Source organism: Psammomys obesus, unplaced genomic scaffold, assembly GCF_907164565.1.
Source record: "Psammomys obesus unplaced genomic scaffold, mPsaObe1.curated_primary_1811, whole genome shotgun sequence".
In the NCBI taxonomy this organism is placed as follows: Eukaryota; Metazoa; Chordata; class Mammalia; order Rodentia; family Muridae; genus Psammomys; species Psammomys obesus.
Window position 1 is genome coordinate 31,115,031 of NW_026596073.1, and position 6,000 is coordinate 31,121,030.

Consider the following 6,000-nt stretch of genomic DNA (forward strand, 5'->3'; position numbering starts at 1 on the left):
CTCAAATGTTTAAAAAGTATTAAGTGGCTAAATTTAAAATATGGGACCAACTGTATAAAAGGTGACTGCTGTGCTTTCTATGTCATCTTGTTCTAGAAAGACACATATTTGACTCTCACAGGGATCCAGGAGAAGGTGCTGTTATTGTCCCCATTTTATAAAAGAGGAATCAGGCTCTGGGCAATGACATTCTTGCTCAGGGTCATGTAGACCCAAAGCACAACTCCAGTTTGGACCTGGTCAAGGTTTGGCCTGCACATCAGGGCCATGCGCCATGTCTGTTCCTGCTCCCCACCTGTATGACGCTGAGCTCTGCCGTGCCGGCTGCTTGCCTGGTTCTACATCATTGTTGGCATGAGTTCTGGTTTAGTTTGGTGCTTTGGTAGTTTTTCCTCTGACAGGTGGAAATTGGTCTGAAATTGAAAACATTTGAGTGGATACATTATGCTCCAGGTAGGAAGTCCTACCCCTGACCTTATTGGATGGGTTTCAGCAGAATCCAGGTGTTCTGAAAATGCTGTGTAGAACCACCTGTAGGCTGTGCATGAGGGCAGGCAGGAGAAAGCAACAGGGAATCCATTTCAATAAGTAAATAACAATAGAGTTTTGAACAAATTAGAAGGATTTTATAACTATTGTTTGTGGCTATACGGACTTGATGCATCTCTTGTTGGCATATTTTTATGTTTGGATATTGTGGTGAGTACACTATACAAGAAACATAGACATAAACACAGAGACATTTGTGTCTTTCCATAGTGCCAGAGTTTATTGAATGACAACAAATTCACAAAGTACGTTTTTTTTTTTTTGTTTTTTTTGTTTGTTTTTTTTTTGTGTGTGTGTGTGTGTGTGTGTGTGTGTGTGTGTGTGACAGCAACTTGACAAGTCATCCTGTTCCGGTGCTTGAAGACTGGGGCAGGTATTTTCCAAGTTCTTAGTGCCTAACTCAAAAGTAAAACAAAAGTCCCAAAGACATTTTATTCACAGCAAAGCAAAGGACAGCTCAGACAGGCTGTCAAGGGTGACAGTGGGTCACAAGAGTGAGATAACTTGGAAGCCTTCCTTCTATGTGGACTCAAGAGACAGGAGAGTTTCATCGCTAAGAAAGTTACCTGTTTTGATTGACATGCTTGGTTAAAGCCTTTGCTTGACGTATATGTGTCCCGTCGTCCCTCAATGCATACACTTTTAATGATAATGTGATCTCAGTGAGATCATAGGTAGGGGACTCTCCCTCAAAGTTCACTCAGAGGACAAAGTTCACTTTATTGTGATGCAGGTTAAGCTGGTTCAAACTAGATTGGACCATTGTCTATAGTTCCTGGATACATTTCAAGACCTGTTTGGGTGGAAATAGCGTGTTATCAAGAGCTTACCAATGAGAGTAAATTATATCTGTTGTTTAAAGCAGGTGTATGTGCAGCCTGACAGAGGGGGGTTTTCAGGTTGCCAATAGGTTGTTAGATGCTTTGTTCAGAGAGTGGTATACGCATAGCCCAAGCCAAGTAGAGTACCAGGTTCATAAGTTATTTCCTAGGCTTTCCTGCCTCAGTGCCACAGGCAAGCACTATCTCATTCCAATCTTAATTACTAATTAACTCTCAGATTACACATTATACATAAGTAAATCTCTCTCTCACTCTCTCTCTCTCACACACACACTCACTTCAGAATGGCAAGAAAGAGTTAAGTGGTGTGTCAATTACTTTTCTCTTGCTGTGACAAAACACCACGACCAGGGCAACTTATAAAAGAAAGGGTATAGTTGGGCTTCCTCTCCCAGAGGGTTAGGTAAGTGTCCACCAACACTGCAGGAAGCTGCAGGTATGGAGCAGCAAGCTGAGAGCTTATGCTAGGACATTTAGGATGCCTTCACATTTTTATTTTCCCCTCTCAGATAATTACTTATTGCAGAATTAGTGGGTATGGCACTACACAGGAAGGCAACAGTCAGGAAAACAACCACTGCCTTGGACTCTGTTCACCCAATAGTCAGATGGTCAGTTTCAGTCATTTCAATCATTGATGTCTTTGCTTTAATTAAAAAAAAAAAACCACTAAGACATCTATATATATGCAGGCGTGTCTCTGTGTGGGGCTGTCCAGGTGAGTGCAATGCTGGAGAAGACAGAGAGGCTGCAGGATACCCTAAAAAGCTGGAGTGAGAGGCAGGTGTGAACCACCCTTTGTGGATACTGGGAATTGAACTTGGAAAGAGCGCTTCACACTCTTAACCATGGAGCCATCTTCCAGCCTTACCGTTTCTATTAAGACGATATTTGGGTGCATTTATTCAGCAACATGAAGCATTGTCACCTGCGCAAAGTCACCACCTTATTTGTCCCTGAGCTTCTGGTTTCAGAGTGAGCCTGCTAACATGGCCGTTCTCGGGGGCTAGCCTCGGCTGCATAGTGAGCTCAAGGAAGAGAGGAAGAGAAAAAGACTGGATCATAAATACAGTTTTGAAGCCTTAAATAATCAATTAAAATTAGGCACTTGGAAAATTTAGAGTGGCTACTATCTTTAAAATGTCAACTGGGAAAAAGATGCCCTTTGCATAGGCAATGTCCTACCAGCAAATTCTCTGGAACAATTTTCCCTTTGTAGTGTGACTCCAAGCACATGCCTTGCCAGAGAGCTGCTTCCTCAGAGCTGTGGGTCCTGCATAAAGGCATGTGGAGTCTTCGTGAGGAGTGCAACGGATAATGGAGAGATCCAAAGATGTTCTGTGTTCCTGTGGGCTGAGTCAATATGTAGAGACACCAGCTTGCCTGGGTTCATCGACGTGGTATCAACTGTTACCAGAATCTAATGCCAGATTCTGAAAATGAGAATTCCCAATGCGGAAGTAGACTTGATGTTTCTGGGGAAAAAAAAGTTCTCATAAAGAAAAAATTAAAATTCTCTAGTTCTACTAAGTACCCAAAGAACACAACTAACAATAATTCCAAACACACATGAAAATATCACTTACAATAAAGTGACTAAATATTTAGAAAAAATACATGAGTATTTATTTACCTCACTCCATATACCAAATATTTAAATGTGTGTGTGTATGTGTTTAAACCTACAAAAACTGTAGGAGGAAAAAACCAATCCATATATATATATTTGTGCTAGAAGTGCCATTGGTAAATGCTCTAATCCCTGAATTCATAGAGCACCTGAAGAAGCCACACTGTCCACCCATCCAATGAAATCAACATCTTTCTGATGAAAAGAATGTCAACATAGCAAATTGATACATTTTTTTGGGGGGGGGTTGTAATAACATAATAACATGTCGGGAAAAACAATCCAGCTAATTCCTTTGACTTGTAATGAGTTCAGGTAAACATTATAGTCAAACTATTTAAACAAGCAAAGAGTTGAGGGGTACACACCCCACGGGATAACCATGGACCCTCAAAATGCAGACAAGTTCATCTTCACTGTCTCACACACCAAGAATTTTACTCTTGCCCCTCAGAGTGCAAGTCCTTACTGCTTACTTTTCTCGTGTGACTTATTATAAAACAAGAGAAGGGTGGGGGACACTGCTGTCTCTCTGTTTCTGATCACATCCCACAGCAATGATTGTAATTAGTTTCATTACCTAAGCCTTGCCCCAAGCTCCCTCAGTTTCTCAAATCAAGTCTTGTCAGCAAATGAACAAGGAAGCAGTTTTGTTCCCAGGGGGCTGGTGGCTGATGAGGACTTCAGAGCTCCTGTGTGAAGGACAGAGGGTCTAAGTTGTCTCCTTCTCAAAGACTCCTTTCCAGTCTCCAGTAAGACTCGGGCGAGTCATAGGTTACCAGGGAAGGCCCCAGAGTGAGGCATGGAGACCAGAATCGATGCCAACAGCAAGAGGTTTATTGAAACCAACATGTTGGGGTCTCCTGCACCATAAGGAGAGGAGACCATGAGGAACAAAAGCTTTGGGTTTTTATAGGCAACTCTGGAAATAGCAACAGGGCAGTTTTTCATTGTCGGATATTTTGGGTCTAGCTACATGCTTGGGCCAGCATACTCAGGGTTAAGCTCCAAGGATTGTCTGCCCCCACCTGTGTCCTTGGGGCTTTTCTAGCAATGGTCTACGTGAATGTTCCAAGGGCTGCCTGCATCTATGTCCTTGGGGTTTTTCCAGCAACTGTCTGACTGTCTGTGAGGTATGAGTCCCGGGGTGGGGTGGGGGGCAGAGGGAAGAGGGTGTACTCTGCGCTTAGCAGTTAGTGGAAAGTTCCCAGTTTTCCCAGTTTTCTTGGTTGTTCTCTAGCTAGATCTCTTCACTCCTATTTTTCTGTCCCTCCTGGTCTCTGAAATCCCAACACTTGGTAGGGAGGGGACTCTTAGAAGGAATCAGCGTTTATTAGGGGATCCTATGCTGCCTACACATCTATAAAAACATTGGCTGTTGTTTTTTTCTCTTTGTTTTTCACAAGAGAAAAGAGACATAATGCTGTTTATTCATGTATTTAAATTGTAGAACCCAACTTCAGCAATGGTTACTTCAGTTTCTTTTCTTTTAATGTTTGTTTGTTTATTTGAGACAGGGTTTCTCTATGTACTGCCCACTGGGCTTGAACTGGTGGCAATCCTAGCTCAGCTTCCAAAGTGTGAGATTGCAGACTTGAATCACCACATCTGTTCAACTGCATGGATATCTTACATGTCTTTGCGTCTTAGAGAGCCTTCAAGATGGGGCCTTTTTAGGGGATTCTCTTTCGAAAAACTTTTACCTACTCCCTTACAGGGTTTCTCTAAACCTGTGTTTAAATTTTGCCTTAATTTTTTTTTTTTTATCTGTGTTTAAATCTTTTCCTTAATACATTCCAACATGTTCCAAAACAATGTACGGGCATCTGGAACATTTTAAGGAACTCCCAGTGCCTTCCTCACGCACAGTGAGTGGTGGGATGCCGCAGGCCTTTGGTTCAGAACCTCCCAACACCCTGCTGTGAGAAGGGATTCTCAACAGAGGAGAGCACAAATATACTCTGATACTTGGGTGTCTCTCTAGAGGTGACTGCAGGTAGAAAAACCATCTTGACCTCCTTCAACCTAGCTGTTCTTTGTGAATGTGCCGTACATGAGTACATGATTTTTTAAAAATGCGTTCATTATACACTGTATTTTAATGTAGATGTTTTCTATTGCTGTATAACAAACCCACTATACATTAGAAGCTGAAAATTGCATACAATTTCTTCTTTGTCACCCACAGAAGATTGTGTCCTGGACCTTTGTGACGCCAAAATCCATATGGGTTCAAGTTCCTTAGGTAAAATGCGATGGAATTTGCCTGTTACCTACACCTAGCCTCTCATAGAGTGAACATCATCTTTAAATGCCTTGCCATGCCTCATACATTTACTTAGCTGTCTATCATTTTGAAAAATGATAGTATCAAAGCATCTCACAGTTGTTCACGTGGTTCTACTCACTACAACTCCAGAGCATAAGAAAGGAAAAGGGCCAGTGAGCTGGGCTTAGAATTTGAGAGTCCACTGTTAAAAGGGTTTCTTGAATGGAGCTTGGGAGAACTGGTTAGTTAATGTTGATGTTTTGGGAAGTGGCTTATAAAAGACACCCCGGACAGATCTCACACCCTTTGCACCCTATGTCTATGAGCAAAAATGTGACCTTCTAATGAACTACAAAGTGAGCCCCAAGAAACACTGACTCTGTAGGCATCATGGTTTTATATGCCATAAAGAACTGTAAAAGATACATTTCTGTATACAGGATGAAAAAATTCTTTAGTTTACATGAATGGCTTGCTGTTATTTTCTTTATTCTAGAGTTAGTTCACTCTACTGCCTTAGTGGTTGGTTTCTCTTTTTTCTTTCTTTTCTTTTTCTTATTTTCCCCATTTTCTTCCTTTTTCCTGCTTCCCTTCCTTCCTTCCTTCCTTCCTTCCTTCCTTCCTTCCTTCCTTCCTTCCTTCCTTCTTTCCCTCCTCCTTCCTTCCTTCCTTCCTTCCTTCCTTCCTTCCTTCCTTCCTTCCTTCCTTCC